This window comes from Rhipicephalus sanguineus, chromosome 4, assembly GCF_013339695.2.
Source record: "Rhipicephalus sanguineus isolate Rsan-2018 chromosome 4, BIME_Rsan_1.4, whole genome shotgun sequence".
NCBI lineage: Eukaryota > Metazoa > Arthropoda > Arachnida > Ixodida > Ixodidae > Rhipicephalus > Rhipicephalus sanguineus.
In genome coordinates, this window is record NC_051179.1 from 187441062 (window position 1) to 187467291 (window position 26230).

The 26230-nt window shown below is 47.7% G+C and overlaps 1 long non-coding RNA gene across 1 annotated transcript; it reads right to left on the bottom strand.

Annotated features, from left to right (window-relative positions):
- Window positions 1-3422: 3422 nt before the first annotated feature.
- Window positions 3423-4413, bottom strand: LOC125758423 (uncharacterized). Its single transcript, XR_007416043.1, has 4 exons — window positions 4295-4413; window positions 4034-4220; window positions 3708-3800; window positions 3423-3548 (listed from the first exon to the last, which is right to left on the bottom strand). It is a non-coding gene; the product is annotated as an uncharacterized LOC125758423 (long non-coding RNA).
- Window positions 4414-26230: the final 21817 nt, after the last annotated feature.

The following is a 26230-nucleotide window of genomic DNA, read 5'->3' on the forward strand; positions in this document are numbered from 1 at the left end:
GTTTCAAAAAACACTGAGCGAGGTTTTTGACAGGGCTCCTGGGGTATGGGTGTATGTAGATGACATCTTCGTCTGGGGCGCAACTAAAGAAGAACACTACACGCGCCTTCGGAATGCATTGCAACTGGCGAAAAACGCCGGCTTGACCTTTAACGCGAGCAAGTGCAGGTTCGGGCTAGCTGAAGTCGACTTTTTGGGTGACGTAATCAGCCATGATGGAATAAGGCCAAATGGCACACTGAGTATGTCCCTAGCCAAAATGTCGCAGCCAACGGACAAAGCTGCGGTGCACAGGATGTTAGGCGTTGCGAATTAATTTGGGAAATACATTCCGCATTTGGCAGAAAGGACGAAACTCTTGCGCAGCCTCATCAAAAAAGACAGCAAGTTTGAATGGTCAGAGAACCATGCTAACGAATGGACAGCTATTGGCACATGGCTCAGCAGCGCACCTTTGTTGGCCATCTTAAACACTTCGCAGCGCAGGAAAAACAGACACAAAGAAGACGACGCCAGACAACATACAGGCCCAATTCGCCACAATTCTTTGTTGGCCGTTTTCGATGCTGCCAGGGAAACAAAAATTTCTGCGGATGCTTCTAAACATGGACTGGGCGCCGCACTTCTACAGCTGCACGGTGACAGTTGGCGGCCTGTTGCGTATGCACTGCGCGTGATGAATGAAACTGAACAAAGGTACTCGCAAATTGAGAAAGAGGCGATGGGAATAACGTTCGGTTGTGAAAAATTTCATCATTTTGTATACGGGCGCAAGATAGTCATAGAGAGAGATCACCGCCCACTGTTAGTCATTGCATCCAAAAGAATCGGTGATATGCCGCCACGTCTTCAGCGTTTCTTACTGCGCTTACTGAACTACGACTATGTGCTTGAATTTGTACCAGGGAAAGAATTGCTGCTGGCCGACATGCTCTCGAGGTCCTCACCCGTCAACCAACTCCGGGACACTGTTGGCTCAACCGAAGAAATAGAAGTTCACGCAATTGGTGCAGTCTCGGACCTGGTAAGCAAAAAAACCCTGGATCGTTTAGTTGCTGCGACGGCAAGCGACCCGGACTTGAAAGAAGTGATTCGCTACATCAGCGGCAGTGGTAGTATTGATGGCTGCATGAAACCTTTCACTGCTGAGCTGTCTTTGATAGAGGGAGTGGTGTTGAAAGGCACCAAAGTAGTTGTCCCAAAGTGTATGAGGAAAGAAATGCTCCAACGTATACACGAAGGGCATTTGGGCGTAAACAAACGCAAGGCATGAGCCCGACGATTGGTATCCTGGCCCGGACTTAACGCAGACATTGAAAATATGCTAAAAAGCTGCGCCGTGTGTCGAAAATATGTATATAAGCAACCAAGCGAGCATTTTATGCTTATATCGCCGATATCGCCATCTTCACTGAAACTTGGCTCACAAGTGATATCGCAATGATGAACTTTTGCAAGATAAGCAATCTTTCTCATTTTTTCGGCGTGACAGACTTGACCGCAGGGGAGGCGGCGTGTTGGTTCTTGTTAAGGATACCCTGGTTTCTTCTCCAGTTGCAAATATGTCTAAAAGCGAAATCCTTTGTGTGAACATATCACTTGCTCATCGCACCACTATTATCATAGCCTGCTACCGACCACCTGATTCTGATCGCTCCTTCATTGACGACCTAAGCAGCACTCTACTTGATATGCAGAATCAGTTTCCTAGCGCAAACCTCATGGTTTGCGGTGATTTCAACTTTCCAGACATTGATTGGGTCAACATCACTGCACCTTCGCGTCATTCCAGTCAGTTTTTGGATCTTATTCTCTCTTTTAACCTTGCTCAAACTGTAGGAATACCAACTCGTGGCAGTAACACTCTCGATTTGGTCCTTGTGTCAAATCCTGAGAAAATTCAATCATTGTCATCCATCGATGGCCTTAGCGATCATAAGTTGGTAATTTTCAGCCTTGCAGTTTCCATTCTTTCACGACAACTTTCAGTAAAGTACATTCGTGACTACAAAAAAGCAGATTTTTCCCGAATCAATGAGGAAATGGCCGTATTTCTTCAACACTTTGAACAATCAGCTCCTAACAGGACTATCGATGAAAACTGGTCTTCGTATAAAGCAAAACTTATCTCGCTAGTAGAATCATATGTACCCTTAGTTTGCATTTGCGGTGATGCCGGGAAACCGTGGTTTACAAATTCATTAAGAAAACTGTGCAATAAGAAAAAGCGATTATTCAGGGAAGCCAAGAACTCCGCTTCAGCATTAAAATGGGAAAAGTATTTCGAGTGTCTGAGTAATTATACTAAATTGCTGAGGAGCACTAAACGGCACTTCTACAACAGAGACCTACTGGACATCCTTCGAACTAATCCAAAATAATTTTGGACTTTATTAACTTCCAACCACAGTGGCTCGCATAACATCTCTTTATTAAATCAAGATCCCAGGCGAACATTTTCTCCAAGTGGAACCACTTGAAGTGGATTATTGAACCTGGATTTGAAGTGGTCCCACTTGGCAAGTGGTCCCACTTGCAAAGTGGAACCACTTGCCAAGTGGTTCCACTTCAAATCCAGGTTCAATAATCCACTTCAAGTGGTTCAACTTGCCAAGTGGTCTCACTTCGCAAGTGGGACCGCCTGCCTAACGTATCCTCTTGCCAAGTGGTCTTAGGAACCACTGGTGCACTTCAATGAATATTAGAAACAAAAACTTGTTTTTACAATAATTTATTGATAAGTGAATGGCACTTAAAAAAAGGAAATAATGTGAAGTCAAAAGAAAAGATTTTTGAAGCATTCAATCTTCCTTTCTCTTTGTCCTACTGACGTCTTGAATTTTTTGAGACAAAATGGTAGACAAATTGTACAGCGTTTCCTTAACTGCGACTCCGCCCCCTCGACCCCCAATGTGTCACGGTGTCTGCAAAAGAGGCAGAAATTAAAACAGCCGTGGGATACATAATTATGTACAGCACAATTAAATTGACCACAATCTTACCAATAATCAAAGCAACCTTGTGCGGACTCAGTTGCTTCCGCACGACTGCGTTGGGGTTCTTGTAGTCCTTGGGGGCTAATTTGCCTCCACAACTTCGCTCTGCCAATCCTTCGCGACCCCATATGGCTTGGGCCATATCCTTTACAACGAGTGAAGGTTTTTTATGGCCCAGGATTTTTTCCGCCTGCTTGCTTCCAATCATGAGGCCGCCTTTCACGTGATACTGTAAATGAAAACAAAATCTTTAAAAAAGAAATGAAGGGAACACAGTCGTGCACTTACCTTACCATCACCAATGTCAGTAAAAGGAGTGTGGGCATTTGGGTCTGCAGCTGATGAGAAATAAGGAGTGAAGTTGATGTTTACAGCAAAATAATAGCAACATAATGACATTCAAAGCGTTTGGGCTTCTACCTGTGGGGAGTTCGTCTGCAGCAGGCTTGGATGTAGTGTCCATGTGTGCTGCTGGTGGTGGTGTGGGGGCTGTGTGTGACGGTTCAACTTCGTAATCCAAACCATTAAGGTCTTGGCCATCCTCCCACAGATCTGCACCCACAGTAGAGAAGTGTACAAACAATTTACAGTGGCTGTTATCAAGATACAACTCTAATTCTCAATATCTAGTCAAAAAGCTGAGGGTTCAGCTTTTTGACCAGCAAAAAAAGTTTAGAAACATTAATGTTCATGCAGTTGTGCAGACTTTACCTGTAGGGGACTGTTGTGCTTGCTCGAGAAGCGGGGCACTTTTTTGTGCCTTTTCAGGCTGAGGGGCACTTCTCGCCTGTAGCATTTCTACAACTGCAGGTATAGAAAAGAACACTTAAGAAGTATACGCCGGTAACACTATAAATAAATCTAAAGAGCACATAGAATAAGATGTGCTATCGGTGTCAAATAAAGCACGAACAGCCGCAAGCATTAGAAATGGTATAGTGCGCGCTGTCCAGACCATTGACACTTTTTTAGAGGTTCTACCAAAGCAGCCTTTGACAACAGAGATATAGCAATGTAAGAAATGGCAGTATACTTACTCATTGAAAGCTTCACGTCTATTCGATCAATTCTTTCATTGATTTTGGCAACCGCTTGTCGCAGTTCATTGCGCTCTTTCAGTACACTCTCATAAGCTTCCTGTCAAGTCTCTTTCCTCATTTGCTTGTGTTTGCGTTCTTTGTTTGTGGTGTCTTCATTGAACTCCACACGCCTGTTTGAGGGTGTCTGTGCACAAGAAAAGAGAGTAAGGAGTTGAAAAGTGCTGAATAAAACTGAGAAGTGTACATTTTAATGCCTACTTGCAAAGCTCGGGCGGCTTTATTTTTTTCAAGGGCACGAGAGGCATGCTTGCTCAAAATTTCCTCATAAACAGCACTTCTTGATGCTGCCTGATCCTGTTTCATTTTTTGTGTGCCTGCAAAAAGAAATGAAGACCAATAAGCAATTTTCGACAGAAACGTGGCAAAATTTTAGCGCAATTAGGGTAGTACCTGTTTTGCAGTAGGCTTGGTGTTTACTGCTGACAGCTGCAGGTCAATGAGCTCTTCCTCTTGCTCAATATCTGGCTGGTGTATCAGAGGCCGCGGAAGGCGCTTGCTGCCCCTTTGTTTGTGTAGCTCTTGTTCCGAGTCTGTTAGGCACACGTATGAAGTCAAAATGCGCCAATATTAGTTTGGAAAAGCTGCTATACGTATAAACACTGTGTGTGCGTGTTTAGCAGTTTTGCGCCAGTGAATAAAAAAGGCAACAAGCCATAATATATCGACATTACTGAAAGGACATACCCTGCGATACAATAAAAATGTCCGAATTTTTCCCAACAAGAGTAATGCTGGTTAATTCAACGCGGCCGCCACTGTTCAGCAAGCAACATAATTTAGATGATGCCTCCTATATTAATCCTACAAGCATATACCAATAACGAATAGCGTTAGTTGTACATCACATGACTGTACGCACGTGGAATCATATGCCAGCCTCTCGATCGCCCACGCGCTATCGCGTCAGCGCGGGCACAGGTTGTGGCCAGAGCCCGATATGATGGGTGATGCGTTTGGCATGCAATGACGCTACCTATATATATAGCATGTGTCGAATCGCAATAAATTTCTAGCTTCATTTACTTACCTGCCAGCAGCAGAATTCTACACGTGTACGATCCTGTGTTTTCCGGGTCTTCATGATCAACCCACTCTGTCCTGTAGACTTTACTTTTAATGAAGTCCTCCTTGCTTTCTGGGTAAAAGTCCTTAATGATATTGGCAGGTATTATATACTCTTTCTTATCAAAACTGTTCAAGAATCGCACTAACGCGAACATCCTGACGCTCACACGCCGCGCACCACGAGACAAAAGTGTCCGACCGTCGACAAAGTCAAAACGTGGCGCTTCGTCTTTGGCTTGGCTAGAGATTACTGTTAAAACAAGTCATAACGTCAAAATATAAATTGCTATTGATTTAATGAAATGAACAGAATATATAATATAAAGTACTACTTGCAGGGGCCTAATAATAATTTGTCTAGCACTAAAAAAATAGTCCACGTATCTACATAAGTGTTCTGTGCATCTACGGGCAAGCCAAGGCCAAGCCGTGTCAAGCAATGTCGGTAATCTTTGCCACCGTCTTTGCACGTGCACGCGTGCGTACATGGCTATTGATGTTCGATTACCGTTGACTTTTTTATTATTCATTGTTGACTTGGACGTCTTTAGACCGCTGCAGCGTGCTCATCAGCAAAAATAGGCAATCTGTGGTAGGTGTGATGAACACGAGTCAAAAAACACGGAAGCGATATCTGGAGCCTGAAGCGTGGAATGACCGCTTGCCAAAATCGACGCAACACAAAGTAAGGAAGAATGCTCCTGCACAGCCTTCTACGGACGTTTTTTCGGGAGAACGTACGGTCTCAAGCGCTTCTGAATCCTCGGACGATAATGAAGCTGGTGAGTCAGCCGAGGATATTGGACGACAAAACTACGTGAGTTCATTTGTGGGAGATGAGTCGGCTAGTGACTGCGACACTACTGACGATGAGTTCGCACCCGCCGAAGATAATCTCTCTAATGCGACGCAGCCGTGTGATGGACTCCCAAACTCGGACTTCTTCCGATTGGAGTTTGCGCGCCCGCTTGGCAACACAAACTCCTTGTCTGTTGGGGATGCACTTGTACTTGTTATGGACTTCGCCATAAAGCATGGTCTGTCATGGACCGCTGTAGAAGATCTCCTGAGATTGTGTAATAATATTTTAGGCTCACGTGTGCTTCCAGACAGCAAGTACCTTTTCCGAAAGTCCTGTGCAACCTCACCAGAAGACATGAAGTTCTACTTTTACTGCCCGTTTTGTAATCGGCTGCTGGCCAAGACGGGTGGCAGCTTAAGTGAGCGCAACATTGTGTCTGGCATGTGCTGTGGAAAGGACTACACGTTTTCAAATTCTATCGTGGCCCTATGGCCTCTTGCTTAGCTAAAGTGACTGTATCAATTTCTGAGAAACCTCTTGTTTGGAAAATTTGTCATGATATGTTGCAGATTTTCTATATGCATCCCCCTTTAATGGTACTCAATTACGCATATACATAAGCTCTACTGTTCATTATTTTGCTTGGGTGAGTGTATATGAAACTAAAAGCTTTATAAGTTCCGTTTTTCACATATGCTATTACTTGTGTAAATCGTGTAAATATCTGTCTGTGCCTTTTTGTGCCGAATAAATAAATTTTTTGAAGTACAGGAAAGTGTCAATAGTTACTGCAACTGCATGTGGCATGCATTTGATATAGCAAAACTTGAGCATGTTTAACTCGTTCTGTAAAGCATGATTACAGAAGCACAAAATACCAAACCGCTTGGCAGCAAATGGAACCTGTTATGGTCTAAGCGGTACCGTCTTAATATCCACTTGAAAGCAAGTAGGACCACTTCAGAAACTGCAAGTGGAACAGTCCCGTAACAAGTGGGGCAGAAAACCACCTTGTGGCAAGTGGAACCTGTAATAGGTTCCACTTGCGCTGAAGTGGTCCCACTTGAAAGCAAGTGGGACCACTTTGTGGCAAGTGGAACCCTTTAGTGGGACCACTTGGCAGCAAATGGGACCTATTAATGGGTTCCACTTGCTCTGAAGTGGTCCCTCTTGAAAGCAAGTGGGACCACTTGAGAGACCACTTGGCAGCAAGTGGGACCACTTAAGGGACCACTTGGCTGCAAGTGGTACCACTTTAGAGACCACTTGGAAGCAAGTGGAACCACTTGAAATCCCACTTCAAATTTTCACCTGGGATGGTTCTGTCGTTCCGAAGGAGTTTCGTTCTGACGTTATGAATGCCTACTTCACCTCAGTTTTCACCCACGAACTGGTTGCAAATATTCCTGTTCCGCTGAATCCCAATTTTCCTCAAATGCTACCAGTTAATATTTCGGCAGAAGGAATCTGCAAGCTGATTGATAACTTAAAGATATCTAGTGCCCCTGGGCCTGACAACATATCTGCTGAAATTCCCAAAGGCACAAAAGTAATATCTAGTCGCGTCCTACAAATCATTTTCACACAGTCTATTTCCAGCGGCCAAATCCCGTCTGAGTGGAAGGTTAGCAGAGTTGTACCAGTTTTTAAGGCAGGAAGCCGCTCCAATACATCTAATTACCGTCCCATCTCGCTAACATGTATTGCATGCAAATTTATTGAACATATAATTTACTCCCGCCTGGCAAAACACCTGGACAATAATTCATTTTTCTTCCCGAACCAACACGGATTTCGGTCCGGCTTTTCGTGTGAATCTCAACTTGTTGAATTCTCGACTGACTTGCACTTAAACCTAGACTCATCCTTTGCAACCGATGTCATTTACCTCGATTTTGCTAAGGCTTTTGACCGCGTTCCTCACCAGCGTCTCATGACTAAACTGTCTTGCCTTTCAATTGATTCGCTGATATTGTCATGCATTCACTGCTTTTTAACTGATCGCCCCCAGTACACCGTCATCGAAGGCCATCCATCTGCCGCTACCAACGTTATCTCCGGAGTCCCACAGGGCTCTGTCCTTGGCCCGCTTCTATTCCTAATCTTCATCAATGATCTTCCTGCTCAAATTTCATCAACCATTCGTTTGTTCGCGGATGATTGCGTTCTCTACCGACGTATCTCTACTATTAACGATCAGGAATTGCTGCAGGATGACTTAACCTTAATTCAAAACTGGTGCTCGACCTGGCTCATGCAGTTAAACGTATCAAAATGTAAGTTTATGCACGTGTCCCGTAAGAAATCTCATCTACACTTCCCATACACGATAAACAATACCGCTCTACAACAGGTGGAATCTTATAGGTATATCGGCGTAGAAATAACAAATAATCTAAATTGGTCTAAGCACATCACATCACTTTCTGCAAGCGTTTCTAGATCACTAGGTTTCATCAGACGATCACCCACATTTGCTTCGCCCACAGTTAAACTAATGGCATACGAAACTTTTATACGCACCAAACTTGAATACGCATCCCCTATCTGGAACCCCCATCAAGAGTACCTAATCGAGGCGTTGGAGGCAATACAAAATCGAGCTGCTCGTTTTATAACTTCCAAATATGATTCTAGATTGAGCGTCACTAACATCAAAAGTTCGATTGGTCTAACCCCTTTGGCATCCCGTCGCAAAATAGCAAGTCTTTGCATTTTCCATAAGCTGTATTATAGCTTTCCTCATTTACGCGAGAGCCTAATCCTGCCGCCCATGAGATCATCACGACGTCTGTTTAATTGTCACAGTGTTCAACGCATTCATGGTTCAACTAACGCCTTCAACAAATCATTTCTACCGACTGCCATATCGGATTGGAATGTACTTCCTGACGGTATTGTTAGTGAGGTAAAGTGTGTGAAATTTGAAGATTTATTGTTACAGCACCACTGTCAGGAGGCCGAGTAGTAGCCCTGTTCTTTGCGCGTTTATACCTGCCTTCCCATTTTCATGTTATGTCTTATTGTTTTTCTTGCTTTTTTACCCCTTACTGTATTTTTTTTCTTGTTTTTCCAACAGTATTTGTCATGTAACCTTATGACCCGTGGTTGCCTATTGTTACCCCCCCCCCTTTTTGTAGTGCCCCATGAGGGGCCCTTAAGGGTAAATAAGTGATGATGATGATGATGACCCACGCCAGATCACGCTTGGTACAGAGTGGGCGTTGATATCTTTCAGCACGGAGGAAGCTCGTACTTGTGCGTTTTCAACGCGCATTCAAACTTCCCGGAGGTGGAAAAACTGAGCGATACCACGTCTAGCACAGTCATTGAAAAATTGAGCTGCATTTTTGCGCGATATGGAATCCCAGTCGAGGTTTGCAGTGACAATGTCCCTCAGTTCGCGTCTCATCAGTTTGCTACCTTTGCATCCAGGTACGACTTCAGGCACGTGACATCTAGTCCTGGCTTTCCGCAGTCCAATGGATTGGTGGAAAAGGGTGTCCAAATAGTAAAACGACTTCTGGCTGGGCATTCTCAGTTGCCGATCTACACCACTGGAAGACGGCTGCTCCCCGGGCGAGCCGGGCAAGCCTCCGGGCAAGGCCGGAGGCTACGAACCAGGCTTCCCGACTTCAGCCCGCAAATGAAAAATTCCGTGTTCAAGCGCAGGCAAGTCGACAACCGCAAGGACCTACCAGTTCTCAAGAAAGGAGAAAGGAGTGGTGAGGATTCGAGATAAAGCATGGACCCGCAAAGCACAGGTCGTGGAACCTGTAGCGCCAAGGTCCTATCGCGTCGTTACCGAAGATGACAAAGTGCTTCGTCGGAACCGCAGACACCTGATTCCAACCCGTAAACCCTTTCGACACGATGGCCTCGACAGCTACGAGCCGGAAAGCGAGGACGACCAGCCAGAGGTGACAGCACCAACTGGGATGCACGCAAACACGGCTCCAACCCCTACACTGCTCCCAAGACGGTCTCAGAGGGCAACTCGCCAGACAAGACGACTGCAGTACGACCATAACTTCAATCAAGTCCATTGTGTATCTCGGCTTTAAGAAATTGTTAAAGAGAGGAAGGTGTATCGTGCAGACTACGCATGCGTCGTACGTATCTACTAGTTTACAGTGACGGACTGCAAAGATTAGCCAGCACGTGCCTGTAATGTCGACGGCTATATATGCTACCCTGAATAACCATTGCATCCCGGCTGAATGATACAATACGCACCCAGGTGCCGGGCCCACGAAGAGCCTCGCTCGTACTCTGTTTTGGTACCCTGGATTAGACAGAGACATTGAAAGGTTGATGCAAACCTGTCTTCAATGTGTGCAGGGGTGGTTAATGCCTGTGTCGCAAGTTCCTTCTCCGTGGCCTAGGACAGGAAAGCAGTGGCATCGAGTGCACATGGATTTTGCAGGACCTGTTGACGGGTACCTAATTTTCGTCCTAGTTGACGCGGAAACAAAGTGGATAGAAGCAATACCGCTGAAAACAGCTACCACAGATGCAACAGTTCACTTGCTTAGGGAAAGTTTCGCTCGGTTTGGTATCCCGCATTGTCTGATTTCTAACAACGGCCCCCACTTCTCGAGCGCAATGATGGCAAAATTCATGCAAGAAAATAGCATACGCCATGTCATGACGGCGCCATACCACCCAGAATCCAATGGATTAGCGGAGCGGGTGGTGTGAACAATGAAAGAGAGCCTCAATAAAAAGAAATGCGGCACGTTGCAAGAAAAGTTGTCTCATTTTCTGTTCCGTTACAGATCTACGCCCCTCGAGAGTGGCAAATCACCAGCACAACTGCTCCTGGGATTCGAGCCCCGGACAAGGCTGTCCGCCCACTTTCCAGAAGGCGAAGTGCCTGCAGTGGCCGACGCGATCGGGGAACAAGGCCAAGTCACCACCACCGTTCTCACCCGGAAAGCCCATCTGGTCCCGCCACTTTCAACGAGGGCGGAAAAATGGCTACCAGGGACGGTAATAGCGACAGAGGGGAATAGGATGGTATAGGTGGAGACACCCCTGGGCACCCAGCGCCGTCATATCGATCAGCTGAGGGCACGGCTGGCGTTAGCCACACCAGAAAAGGACGCATCAATGCTCGGCTCCAGCTTAGCGGTAACACAGCCAGACGCAGACGCTTGAGAAGCAAGTGCAACGTCGAACTCCAGTCCAGCGACCCCTCAGTCGCACATCTAGACCATAGAAACGTGGGCACCGGAGGCAGTCCCAACTCAACTACGCCGATCAACGCTAACAAGACGCCCGTCGGAACAACTTAGCTTTTGAAGGGGGAGGAAGTGCAGCGTCTCCATAAACCGCACTCACCCACCCGAGTTCCTTATCACCTGTCAGCAAAGTCACGATGTAATCGGTCACAGCTCGTGCCTTGAACTCACGTGGTGTTCAATATAAAAGGTCAAGTGCCAAGCAAAGAACTGTTCAGTTTCTTGTCGCTACTGCGTTGCGTCACTTCAGTCTCATCGCTCCATGTTTCAGAACGTGCTAACACGCCCATTTCTGTAAGCAGAGCACCTTTTTCGAGGTCGTGCACGTGCGCGTGCACAGACTGTACATTGAGAGCGGCGAGCGTGGTGTGATCGTTGGGGCTGTGGCACCGAATGAAGGTGGTAGCCCGGTCGAAGACAATGTCTAGAGGCCCGTTTGCTAGCCGGGTCATGCCGTCAACAGACTGTGTCGATAGAGCCGGCGAAATGTCAGAACCTGAGGTCAGCTTTTGGGTTAGTGAAGTATGGGCCGTGGAGGCTGGTAGCCCTGGAAAGTGCTACGTAGACCAATTTAAGTGGATTGTGCTTATCGTATGCTAAGACTACCTGGGCGTACCCTTTGTGACTTATATATAGTTATGGCGTTTGCTTGCGCAAGGGGAAACTGTGCCCTCTTACACGAGATATTTTTTCTGGCGTATGTCGTGGTTCAGGTGGTTCGCAATCCCGCGGGCACTCATTTGAATTGTATTGAGGGTGTACGGCAGTGATGTGCTTCTTCCTGGCTTCGACGACCATGCCTACCGTGGCCGTTGGAAATTTAAATCACAGTCGCAAGAGGTCGCCGTGTTCGTCATGCTCGATGTATCACAAGGGGCCGATGTTCCCATTAGCGAGGCCGTCGCTTACGTTGATGTTGGCCGTGATCATGTACGGATTGCCGATGCTCAAGTAAATTGAGGCCGGCACGCTACCCATGTTGCTTGCGTTCATGCTGGCCACCCTAATCAGGGCATTCCTGTGTACCTGCTCGTTCCTATAGTCAGTTATGTTATCGTATGCAGCATACCGGTTGACGTCCGCATTGCTGTAGTATAGCCGTATGCCGTCAGGGCACTTAACGGCGGCTTCTTCGCGTGTCAGATAGCGGCTCTCAGGCAATCTGACGTCATCATCGGTCAGCATGAGGCCATCGCCCAGCTTCATATGAAATGACGCGAACACTGCGTCATTCCGAAGGACCACGTGGACGAGCGGATGGCAGTCAAGCGTCTACGAGGGGTGTTCTGTCTTCAGCTCCCTCACTTGCCTCGCGTTTCAATGTGAATGTTCGCCGTTAATGTGTTGATTGAGACTGTGAATCACTTGTGGCACATATCCGCATAACGTGAGCTGTGGTATGCGGGTATATGCCACACGTGACTGAGCGAAAGGTTTTCATGACGTGCTCGACAGGCGTTTTGAATTACTCATGTCATGACAAGTGAATCGCGTTCCTCATACACTGATCCCCTGATATGCCAATTTTGGTTAATCACAAGTTACAGAGACGACCAGGAAAGCGCCCAGACGTAGGCGGCTAGATAGATAGATAGATAGATAGATAGATAGATAGATAGATAGATAGATAGATAGATAGATAGATAGATAGATAGATAGATAGATAGATAGATAGATAGATAGATAGATAGATAGATAGATAGATAGATAGATAGATAGATAGATAGATAGACAGATAGACAGACAGACAGACAGACAGAAACGGCCAAAGTGCCAGAAGTTTGCAACGAAATGCTTCGCATTTAGAAAAGTAAATATTGCTGAGCAGCTCTGACCCTTACATACAGGCCAGGATTGTCAAGAGGGCAGAATGCGACGCGTGGCCCAGCGGCTCGTGGCCATTTAACTCATCATCATCATCAGCCACCTGTCTACGCCCACTGCAGGGCAAAGGCCTTTCCCATGTTCCGCCAATTAACCCGGTCCTGTGCTTCCTGCTGCCACGTTATACCTACAAACTTCTTAATCTCATCTACCCACTTAATTTTCTGTCTCCCCCTCACGCGTTTGCCATCTTTTGGAATCCAGCCACTTACCCTTAATGACCACCGGTTATCCTGCCGACGTGCTACGTGCCCGGCCCACATCCATTTCTTCTTCTTGATTTCAACTATGATGTCCTTAACCCCCGTTTGTTCCCTGACCCACTCTGCTCTCTTCCTGTCTCTTAAGGTTACACCTATCATTTTCTTTTTCATCGCTCGCTGCGTCATCCTCAATTTAAGTTGAACCCTCTTTGTAACTTCACAATCAGCGCAAGAACGGACAAGGGACAAGAAAGGGAACATGGACGAGCGCTGTCCCTTTCTTGTTCCTTGTCCGTTCTTGCGTTGATTGTGAAGATGGATTACCAACTAGCTCAATCTCAAACTTTGCCTCTTTGTAAGTCCCCAGGTTTCTGCTCCGTAGGTAAGTACCGGTAAGATGCAGCTGTTATATACCTTCCTCTCGAGGGATAGTGGTAGACTGCCATTCATGATTTGATAATGCTTGCCGAATGAGCCCCATCCCATCCTTATCCTTCTAGTTATTTCACAAAAGGAAGCTGTAGGTCGGCAGTACTAAAGCCTATTCAATAGGCCACTGGCACCGCGCGCCTGCTCTTCTCTCCGCTGTCCTTTCCATCTTTCTTTCCCTTTCCCCCTCCCCTTAGTGTAGGGTAGCAAACCGGATGCTACAATTCTGGTTAACCTCCCTGCCTTTCTCTCGTTTATTATCTCTCTCTCTCTCTAGTTATTTCACTCTCATGGTTCGGCTCCGCGGTTACTACCTGTCCTAAGTAGACATACTCCTTTACAACTTCCAGTGTCTCGCCACCTATCGCAAAGCGCTGTTCTCTGCCAAAATTGTTCCACATTCCAGGCCACTTAACTACGAAGCCACAAACCCAAATACCTTGGTTTTAAAATACAGTTCTCACTCACTTTATACACTGTAATTTGCACACTCAAATGATAATGAGCCGTTATTATGAAACCGGGATAATGATTTAAGAAATGCACGAAAGGGGCAAGACGAGGTGAACGGAAGGCAAACGTCAGCCTGAGTCAGGGCATTTGAAATCTGCAAGAGAAATCTCTGCAGCTTCCTAGTTGGGTAAAAGTTAAAAGTGCAAATAATGGAAGGGTGAGAGCGGAGCGAAAATATTGCCCTTAGTATCCTGCATGTCTTGTGAAATGCTCCTGTACAATTTGTTCAATGCTCCATTACTTTAGCATTTTCGCATGCGTGAACCAACCAGCATCGGTACCAGGAAAGAACACGAACGGATCCCGCCGCTGCCAACCAGTTGATGTGACCGAGGAGGGGTTTAGGCTGCCACCGAGGTTCCGGCGAAGAACGACTCTTGCGACGCTTCACACGCACAAGAAGACCTGTTTATTTACATATTTACAGGAGGTTTAACAACCAAGGCGTAGAGACGCGCCTTTACATCATAAGGGCCCAGAGCGAGACGAGAGGGCGAGCGAAGGCCAGTGAGTCCCCCCCAGCGCACACCCGACGCGCTCCTTTTATCTTGGTCCGAGCACGCGCTAGACGCCGAGTGCGTATAACTGGCCTGCCGATGCGCGTTCCTCGCAGCGCACCAGGTGATTTCCCGCGTTCCCGTGGAACGCGGACAGCGTATGGCAGGTACGCTGATGAGCGTCCCTTGCAGGCCGGATCCTTGTATTGCCGGTTACAACAATGGCTAACAAGCCCACAGCCGACACTGAGGAGGAAGCTGTTCTATAGTGATGCGTTGTATAGTTGAATTATAAAACTTATTTAAGCTCTAACGCTACGTGACTGCGCGACGTGTTATATGCGTCGTACCGCGATGCGAGTCGAGCGCCCAATGCCCCCGTGTAGATCACGCGCCTCTTGGATACTTGAAGCTCGAGCCACGTACCTGAGGCCTGAGCCCATAAGCGTCGCTCTCTTCACATATTATTCGGCGCATAGCAACCGTAGGGCATCTTCGAGGCCATCGGCTGTTTCTGTCGAGTATCAGAGATGACACCTGCAAGCACGCCTAAGAACTGTCATGAGTAGAGACCGGATTTTAGGCAAATGCCTATTGTGTTCCTTGTGACTGTTCGGAACTCAATGGGGCTCAACCTAGTTCTTTAGTTCAGCCAACTTCCGGAAAACAACTGCCAGCAGCAGTGAAATGAGACGTGCCGCCCAGCATACGCCGCCGCGCTGACATGACGCGAGCGGTTGCCCAAACCGAAACCGCAAAGAGAGCAAAAGAAGAAAGAAAAACAAGACAAGAGCCGCGTGTGCACACGGCTCTTGTTTTGTTTGTAATTTACTTTTTAAGGTGTTCACCGGTAGAGGAGAAATCGTCCCTAGGCCATTCGACCCAGGCAATACGAGGCATCCTTCCATTTTGGTCTTTCAACAGTCTGGCTACCTGCTCCTGTTTTGCCCTTCCCAGCCATGCCGAAAAGAACGAGGCCCAGGAGTGTGTTGATTCGACAGTGGACACTTGACTCACCGGGCTCAGAACAACAGGAGAGAACGTGTTCCGCGAACCGTGCGGGAATAAGGACAATTTGATGGCTATGTTCAACTGTTGGCACCTTTGTGCCATCATAAACAATAACATTTCTTGATTCTTGTTGTAGATACAGGTCACGCACGTTGTCTTAAAGTTATTTGCACTTATGTGACATTTAAATTGAAGGGCCTTCAAGCGCGAGCGCTTCGAACGTGCCTAGGGCTAGAAAGGTGTACATCAAGCTCTGGCACCATAAGGGAGTCACGTACATGCCCTATAAAGGTTTACTTATCTTGTAAGCCCCTTCGAGTCCACCTTCGTCTGCTGACCCGACGGGCAAGCGATCCCTTGTCTTCGCTCCAGAGAGATCAACCAGACTGCACCTACTCACGATGCGTAGATACACACAGGCACGTCATCCCTTCTCACTTTCCCCGGAATGCCACTATGGACGCTGAACACACCACACGTATCCCTTCACGTATCCGGGATTACGAATAAGCGTCGTGTTCCTTCAGCTGCGCTCACACAACTCACCTCGGCACATTTGACTCAACGATACAACGACTCTCTGCATGTATACACCGATGGATCTGTGACTCCGTGCGCTTTGATTGCAGTTTTTTTTTATTCCTCATCTGGGTACCTCCAGGAAGTATAAATTAGATCACAAGTCGTCCTTAAGAGCTGAATAACTTGTTGCGATACGGGAAGCTATCCATTTCGTGTCCGGCCAAACCCCACGTAAATAGACGATACTATCTGACGCAAAATCCGCATTACAAGCCACTGACTCTTGCTCAAGAAAGGGACAATATAGAAGGGGACTAGCTTTAGAAATCATTCACGCATTCGACCTTACGCAGAAGATTGGTCACTTAATTGCATTGCAATGGATGCCTGGACACTGTGGATTGGCAGGCAACGAGCTTGCTGATGCTGAATCAAGAGCCCCTATCTATAACACCCCCACTGACGTGAAAGTACCGTACACGCGAAGTGACGTGAACTCTTTAGAGAGTTATTGCATTAAGCTGGGCTAGTTGGTATTGATTGTATGCCGTCATATTGCTAGCGAACACGCACAAAGGACGACATAGAAAGAGACAGGACAACCGCTAGACTTCAACTGATTTTTAATCAACATGAACAGCACAATACATTTCTTCGCGCACACGCAGGTGCCACGTCACAGACAAAGTTTTTCCCCAAAAAGACGCTACCGATAGGCGACGGATAATTTCTCTTTTTCTTTTGGGGGAAAAACTTTATGGAGATCGCTCATGCGAGAGTGCATAACGACTTATTGGTCTCAGCCAGATCATCGATACAGGCATCTGCGGGAAACAGATCCTGAAATGACTTTTCGCCTCCCAGCTGGAATGAACCGAAGCAACGCCTGTTTGCTGCACCGGATTCGTCTTGGAGCTCCATTCACGCGCCGCTATGCCCACCTCCTCCGCCGTGCGGACAGCCCGAACTGTGAGCGCTGCCAAGTGCATGAAACAACGCACATTTATTTTGTGATTGCCCATGTTACGTGTCGCAACGAAATACGCTCGCTTCAACGTTGGCAGGAATCGATGTGGCAACGCTAGTCAAGAACTTTTATTCATCGGTCCTGAGGAGTTTAAGCCGCCGGGGGATCCAGGGGGGACACCCTAGCAGCCGCTACCGTAGGCGACGCCCGAGTCGGGGCGGGAACGTGATGGCGTTCCGCCAGTTCTTGGGCCCTCTGGTAAGTGAGACAGGTATTTTGTCAGCAATGTGCGATCCGACAAAGTCAACAGCTGCTGTCAAGGCTGTTATAGGTTTTCTGAAAAGTACAGAACTGTATGCCAGACTCTAGCGAAACCCCTATCGTACACGGTTATTGTACACGCGCATAACGCTTTCCTCTCCTCATCATCACCCCTCGTCAATCCTTTTTTTTCCTTTCCCTTTTCCCCTGTGCAGAGTAGCAGGCTAGAGCGCACTAGCTCAGGCCGACCTCTCTGCCTTTCAATAAATTCTCTTTCTTTCTTTTTATTGTGCGTACATTTGTGACGTTGGAGGCCTAAAACGTTGTTTTTCCTGCCTATTTTTGGCGCCTCAAAAGCGTTTTTTCCAATGCCTAAAAATCCGGCGCCCTTCAGTTACGGAACCGTGCAGGAGGGTGCCCAGATCTGCCGTGCGCGGTGACGCAGGGTATGACGCGGTCTGTATTGACTCCGTCGTTCCCGGTTGCTTCACGCCTGGAGCCTGAGCACACAGACTATATGGCATGTCTAGCGATGTCGGATGATTGCCCAACGCCACACCTGCGCTGTCTTTTACGAGGTGTCTTCTGTTGCGGCAGACACTGTCCGTTTTGCACTGGATCCAGTATGAGCGTGGCGAGTTAGCCTGTCTTAACGCGGCACCTCTCCGTTTGAGGTATTTTATCCACACTTGCTGCCCTTGGTTCAGGACCAGTTCCTGGCGCTGCCTGATTTCTCGCTCGGTCTTTTGAAGTCGTTGACTGTCTGCGAGCGTCGGCTTCTGCATGTGTGGAGAAATCGGAACGGCGGCGCGAACACGCCTGCCAAAAAGTAGCGCTCCTGTGCTATAGCTGTTCTCTAAAGGTGTTGCACGGTACGCCATAAGAGCCTTATAGGGGTCACCGGCCTTGGCTATCTTCTGTTTGGCGATTTTCACTGCCGCTTCGGCGAATCCGTTGCTCTGTGGGTAGTTGGGGCTTGGTGTCATGTGTTTAAATCCCCACTCCATCGCGAATCGCAAAAGCTCGGATGTACTGCTGGTATTTCAGGGGTAAAATTGTGGCCCGTTGTCAGTTACAACATATTATCTGGAATGCCGTGGCGCACGAAGATTGATTTCATCTTCTGTATGCTTGTTGCAGGCCGCTCATCTTCGAGGAGGGCAATCTTAAAGTAGCGCGTGTAGTAGTCAGCCACTAAGAGATACGTGGAACCTTTCGCGCAGATGAGATCGACACCGAGTCGCTGCCAGGGTCGGTCCGGGAGTGCCCTTGGCATTAGCTTTTCGCTCCTTTGTTGCCGGCGCTCTATGCAGTTGGGACACTTTTCTATCAAGTCTTTGATATCCCTAGTGATCCCATGACACCAGCACGTTCGTCGGGCAAGTCGCGAGCGTTTAACTCCTTCCTCATGTACCTCGTGCAAGGCGTTGAGTGTGGCCTTCCGTAAAGATTGAGGAATGATAACCGCGTTTTCCATTAATAGAACGCCTTCGTGTACTGTGAGCTCATGCTTGAATTTCCAGTACTCACGGCCGTCTCTCGGAGTCTTGCTGTTGTCCGCTGGCCACCAGATTGTCGTAAAGGCTTCTATAGCTTTCTATGTCTGATCACGCTTCTGCGCCATGGCAACTTTCTCGAGGCTTGCCACCTCCGACGAGAAAAGGCCCACTACGACACTTGCGTACGTTGAGACTTCGCCTGAGATGTCTACGGAGTCAGCTGCGTAGCGAGTGGCTGACGAGAGACAGCGTCGGCTGTAATAACCTGTTCGCCTGGTATAAACTCGCTCACCCGTCTTAATTTATCGAGCTTCTCTATGAGACCTAAGCCCAGCAGTGGCTCGCTGAGGTTTCGTGCAACGTAGGATCTTTCCGAGGTCGTTGCTCCCTCGTAAACCACAGTTACTTCGATCATGCCTAGCACGTCTAACTTTTTGTTAGAGGACCCGATGAGGAATTTATCAGACTCACGCAACGGCGCTGATGAGCTGAGGTTGAATATGTATCCTCCGGCAGGGCTCATATGTCCGCACCAGTGTCCAATCGAAACTGCACATCCTGTCCGCTGACGCGCACAGCTGCGTTCTCCACGGGGTCGTTCCACCGTTTCTGATCGCTCCCAGGGAGCTCGTGCTTTTTTGAAACACGTTTGACAGGAGATGTTGCACGGAACGCCTCTTGGATACTTGAAGCCCGAGCCACCTGAGACCTGAGCCCGTAATCGTCGCTCTGTCCACATACCATCTGGCGCATAGCAACCGTAGGGCACCTTCGAGGTCGTCCGCTGTTTCTTTCGAGCATCAAAGATGGCGCCTGTAAGCACGCCGAAGAACTGTGATGACTCCCGACACTACGGAAACATTTGATTTTCGGGTTAGGAATTTTAGATTTAGGGAGCTGTACACGGCTAGGGCATGTCCGTCGTCCGCCGGCAAAATAACATTGTGCCACAGAAGTTGCGCTAACCCCACAACTCACCCCTGGTCTACTACCAATGAACAAGGAAACACACGAGCCGCAAATACCAATTAGGATCGTGCACGAAACGCCACGCGCATGCGGCAAGCCACACAAGACGATCCATGTCACGGCAAAAAGAGGCATGCTGCTCAAATGGAGAACTTAGCAGAGCGTAACCCTAAATTCAAAGGGAGATTCCGTACAGATATTTCGTATTCAGCTGCGGGGTGTGTGATCAGCTATGGTTCGAAACTTTGTGTCACCCCTGTGTCGCGTTGTAATCATCTTTGCAGAGTGGAATGGCTCCTCAACCCTCTTTTTTTCTTTGTTTATAGCAGCGCAAGAGCACTCCTGAACACAACTATGCGTCGTAGGAACCAGAAGCGTAGCCAGAAATTTTTTTCGGGGGGGGGGGGGGGTCAACCATCCTTTTTGTATGTTCGTGCGTGCGTTTGTATGTGTGCGTGCATATATGCACATGCAAAATCGAAATATTTCGGGGACGGGGGGGGGGGAGGGAGTTTCAATCCCCCCAACACCCCCCCTGGCTACGCCTCTGATAGGAACCCACTAAGAACAAATAGGTACGCGCAAACTTTTACGTACTTTTCGCCTTTTCGACGCTGACAACTGCGAGCGAAGGATGCAATAGAAAAATTATGCAAATTATTATGGGTCAAAAAGGTGATGTAGCTTGTTTACTAAGAGCAGGGAATTTTTCGCAGTGCAAGAACAGCTGGCTGACATCCGACGGAAAGCACAGTTACGTCATGCATCTGCTGTGGTGTTTAGTCGTATCCGCGCCAGATGTTGTTATTGCACTGAAAACAGGTTTATTCCCTTGGTTCAGCCAAAGGCCAGCGCATGCCCCTGCTATTATTTAGCCGCCTTTTGAAGCGTGTTACTAAAGTAAAAGTAGCCTGCTGAAATCCTCGCAATTTCGGTTTGCCACCACATGAATTCATCGCTACTATATAAATTGATTGTAGCAATGTCATTGCTACCGTCAATTTATATAGTAGCAATGAAATTAATCTGGAATAATGCTTGAAAGTTAGTCTCGGTGTTGCTTCCCCTTGCACTGTCTTGTGTATTGCACTGTTTTGTTTCGCAATGCTTCAAAGGCTATAGTCTGTCATTTTACACTGCTCAAGTAAAAAAAAAAGACGACAAGGTAACGCATTCTCGGCCTCAAAAATGCCAGCCTTGATCACCATAAATTTGAGGGATGCACTCGTAATCTCTAATATGATAATTGATGTAATTTTGCTTTTATTTGCGTATTCAATTCAAAAATTCGCTGTTCAAATTGTCGAATATTTGTGTCTTCCGAATATGAGAGGTAAACGCTTTTCAGAGTCTGAAAGCAGGGAGTTTGATGAAATCAGCGATTGTTTCGAGGAGTGCCTGCTGCATGGAACCTTCGGTCGCCGCGCAGGAACACAAGCTTTTGAGCGTGCGAACGGAAAAGACCACTCTTAACAGCAACTTCCAGCCTTTACATATGAATGCCTCACCTTCGGACGCCTTATATGCAATTATTTCTTCTCCCTTCAATAAAATAGTTTGGCAGTCTACTTCTGTCGCCTTAAAGGACTACACAGTGACAGTATCACCCTTTCCAAAAACTCAGTAGTGTGTTTACGTAAGGGTTCTAGTTAATTTCTGTTCGATATTTATCGCCACAGCAATTGTAGGAATATTTTTGATGAATTGGTACAACCGACGACATGGAGCACGCAAAACCGGACACGCTTTGCGCGGACACCAGCTTTCCGGCACCTCCACAACTGTTGGAATCGCCACAAGGCATCGAAGTCGATTCAACTCGTCAATATGCATCAAGCTATGCCACTCCCACCGAGGCGAGTTCATTTTTCCTCCTTCGCAAGATTTCGGAAATCCCAAGCAGCGGCCACCCAGCTAGGACTTGACAAGAGCCCTCTTTCTGCCGTACTCGTACTAATCAATGAATCAATTGTTCAATCAATCAATTAATCAATCTTGTTAACATAAATGCAAATATACAACGCATGTATTTTTTTTATTCGGTTTGGATAAACAAAGAACGCAAAGACACAGAGGAAATAGGGAGGAAACAGGCTGACAACTGCCACCTAAAGGGGCACAACGCCTGCCTGCTCCTTCAGAAACGGGAAAAATAGAGGAAAGGATGAATAGGAGGAGACAAAATATCAATGTAGTGCATTTTCAGGAGGAGGCCCAAAAGTTAGAACTGTGGGAGGGCGTAGCTCCCATCATAATCGGAGAAGACAAGTTTAGTAAGCACAGGTATGAATTGACAGCAGTACAAAATAACGTTATGAAAAGAAACAACGAAAGAACACCGACATAAAAAATGAGAATATATATATATATATATATATATATATATATATATATATATATATATATAGAAAGTAGAAAGTAGAAAGTAGAAAGTATATATATAGAAGTAGAAAAAGAAGAGGCAGATTAGAACAGCTTGCCCGAGAAACGGGTGTTGTCTCTGTCTGAGTTCATCACAATGGCGCAGCCACAAATCGTTGGGGAACCCTAACTTCGTGGTTGGAGCTGCAGGACGTCGTTGGTCTCGGCTACTCGGGTCTCTCCGGCTAAGGAACGCCGTCCGGGCTTCCTTGCGATGGAGTCATCAACCCGACCGCCACTTCAGCTACCCAATCCACCACCAGTGGACGGCGTCCATGCCTCCTCTGTGGTTCAAGGGCACGACCTAATGGACACCATGCTACCTCCTCACGGCAAGAACGCGCACGGGCTCCTGTCCATTGGGAATGCCTTCACGCTTCCCATGGCCTACATCCCGCTCCCAGTACTCTGTCAACATCCGAGCTGTCAAGAAACGCCGTCCAGGCTTCCTTGCGCGTGGATCTCGCCGCCATGCGTGCGGCGACCCCTACATACTCCTCGGACGTGAACCCTGACTCTTCGGGCTTCTCACCCGACAGCGTCGAAGAGCTTACGCGAGCAATCTCGCAACTATCGCACCAGCTCGACTGCTTGGCATCGTTGAGCTCCCGGTTGCGTCTTGCCACCTTGCCATCGCCGGCTGTTTTGGAACTGCCGGAGTTCAGCGGATTCCAAGACGATGCCGACACCTGGATAGACACCGTCAATGCCCTCGGCTCTCGTCATGCTTGGCCTGACGATCATAAAAGGCTCGTTGCCATATACCATCTCCGAGGTGCAGCCAAGGCATGGCACAACTACGACGGCATCAAGCGACAATCATGGCCGGATTGGTGTGCAGCTCTGATTGCTGCTTTCGGCCGGATTCGTTATGCCGCCACCAGCAAATCTGACACGTCTTTTATCGAGGACGAAGCTCCAGAAGTCCATCTTCTGGAAGCTGAAACTGCGCACTGCCACTCACCAGCAGACTGCTTCGCAGCTTACCCCAGTATAGGCACCGGACTGAGGTTGTGCTCACCACTTCGAGTTTCGTCCTCTGCATACGCGTCGGACACGACATCGTTGCTACCAGAGGCCGAGACCTCCTTGCATCTACAGGAGTCGGAATCTGTGACGCTGCCCTCGAGGACATCTTCACTTGGAGACATGAACCAACCTGTCCCTCTCCCAACGTCGTTCCAGGTAACAGATCAGACAACGAATTCCGATGACCGGATGAGTGCTACACCACTGTCAGCAGCTGACAAAACTTTTTATTCGTCGAGCTCGCCAATCCCAAGTACAGCATTATTTCAGCACGCAGAGGCCACAGCTTTGATCGCACTTGATGCGCCGTACCGGGACGCTGGCTTACCTGCGGATATCCGGAAAGAGACGCTTTGTGAGCCGTTGGGGCAACATCGTAGGCTTTCAGCGCAAGCATGGACGACACAAGACGGTGGCCATTCCCTGCTGAGCGAAGTCTCGGTCAACGAAACCCAGATAGAAGAAAGCGTTAGTCACACAAACGACCTTCCCATACCACCTGCGCCTCCTCCCGACCACATCGCTTCAGACTTCATAAGGGTGCTGAGGGAAGTCAACGAAGCCACGGCGACGAGCAAGGCTGAAGTCACTGATAGCCGACAACTGCCCATGCAGCCCGAGTATCCGTCCAATGACACGGGTTCTGACCCCTGTTCGCAAGACCTCCCCGGCCCGGATTCACGCGGCATTTACTCAAGACCTGCTGCCTTCCAAAACTCGCGGTACACTGGCCCGATGGAAGCAAATCGGCCAAAGCACAAGTCATGTGACGCGCCGGCACGGAGTATCGCTCTGGCTTCGCCGATACGTGGCATACCACCACACCAGCACACTGTGACCAGTCGTGATCTGGTCGACCAAATCCTTTTGGTACGTCGTCCACGGTCTCCTCAGCATTGCTCCTACGTGCAGCAAGATAGTCGTCAGCGAGACGAACGACACCGACGGCACAGCCAGTGGCGCCCGCCAGAGTTGCCATCGGCAGCTTTCCATGCCAGAGGCCAGCGTGGCCGAGTACTTCGACCACCGCGATGCACCCAGTGTCGCCCACCAGAGACATTTGTTGCAGACCACCAAACCATGTTGCAGCGTCGTCGAGGCCGACCGCCACGATGCAGCCAGCACCGTCCACCTGAAACAGTATCGGCAGCTCCGCGCGCTCGCAGTCATGGCCGAGTGTGATGACGAAGAAAGACACCGGGCTTCGGGCGCGCGGGGAGTTGATCGAAGTAGAAAAAGAAGAGGCAGATTAGAACAGCTTGCCCGAGAAACGGGTGTTGTCTCTGTCTGAGTTCATCACAATATATATATATATATATATATATATATATATATATATATATATATATATATATATATATATATATATATATATACATATATATATATATATATATATATACAGGTTGTCCCACAGAACTTGAGCCAAGACTTTGAAAATGAAAGGCACTTGAGAGGCAAATCGAACCAAACGTATACTACTCGCACCAGCCTATAGATACTCAGGCTATTTTTTTATTTTCCCCTAAACTAATTAGCTAATTATTTTTAATTACTTAACTACTTAATTATTGGCTGAAAACCCAAAATATGAACACTGTGCTGTAGAGCACTTTTAGAAACCACGGACTGAATTGTTTCTTGTACGATACGTCTCGCGGTGTTATTTTTTCCGCGTTGTAAAGAAAGCCCGCGAAATTTAAAAAGAGGCCACGAGACGGACCGCGAGCGCACTGCTATAGTGCTGCTCTCAAGCGTGCAACCGGTGAACGAGGTCGCCTGCGGCTGCCACGGGGAAGCGACAAGGTGCTTTGAAAGTGGCCGATGCTGGGGCGTCCGTCTTTCGTTGACTGACGGTGCAAATGCACGCTGCTGGCCGAGCGCTGCCGAGATAAGTGTCCAAGACGGATAAATAAAACAAAAAAAAATAGCTTTATTGTCTCTTTTGAACTTGACATGCGTAAATGCGTAAAAGGAGGCGACGGCGCGAAGCTACACTCGGGGACAATTTTCTGTGGCAATGAAGGGAAAGCTACGGGGGCGGAGCGTCTGCACATGTACTGCTACGCGAAGTAGTCCGGTTTGGCGCGCGTCTCGTAACGCTGTGAAGAGTGATGGCTAGCGTTCATCCATCAAGGTACGGGTAAAAGGCGCGACTTTTTCACGCACGCAAAAACGCAAAGTGACAACGTATAAAAGTAAAAGAAATACAAATATCTCGCTTGTGTGCGCTGCGTTCCGTCTCAAAAAGCTACATGTATAAAATGAAGAAATATTTTATATATGTCACGCAAAAATGCGGACGCAATTGTGGGACTACATTTATTAGCGGTAGGATACGTGCATTGTGGCTCTGTAGCTTTCCCTTCAATGCCACAGAAAGTTGTCCCCGAGTATAGTCACGGGTGGCGGTGGGTAAGCGAACGGCATGAGGAGACTTTTTTTTTTCAGTGATCGGTGCTCGTAAAATTAAGCCGCGATTACAAAACATGTTCAAAGAGGTCTCCATCTGCTGCAATACAACTCTGGTATCTCTTTATGAGATTTTCCGTGATGTTCTTGACCATGTTTTCGGGAATGCAGTTGCAAAGTTGTCTTATTTTCTCTTTTAGATTACCTGATGTTGTGGTTGGTGCCTGGTATACCTGACTTGACGTACCCCCAAAGAAAAAAATCAAGGGGGTTTAAGTCAGGAGACCTTGCTGGCCAAGGAATGGGCCCATGCCGCCCTATCCACTGCTGCGGGAAAACTTCATCCAGCCAATTGCACGCTTCGCTGCTTCCGTGCGCAGGAGCTCCATCATGCTGATACCAGATAT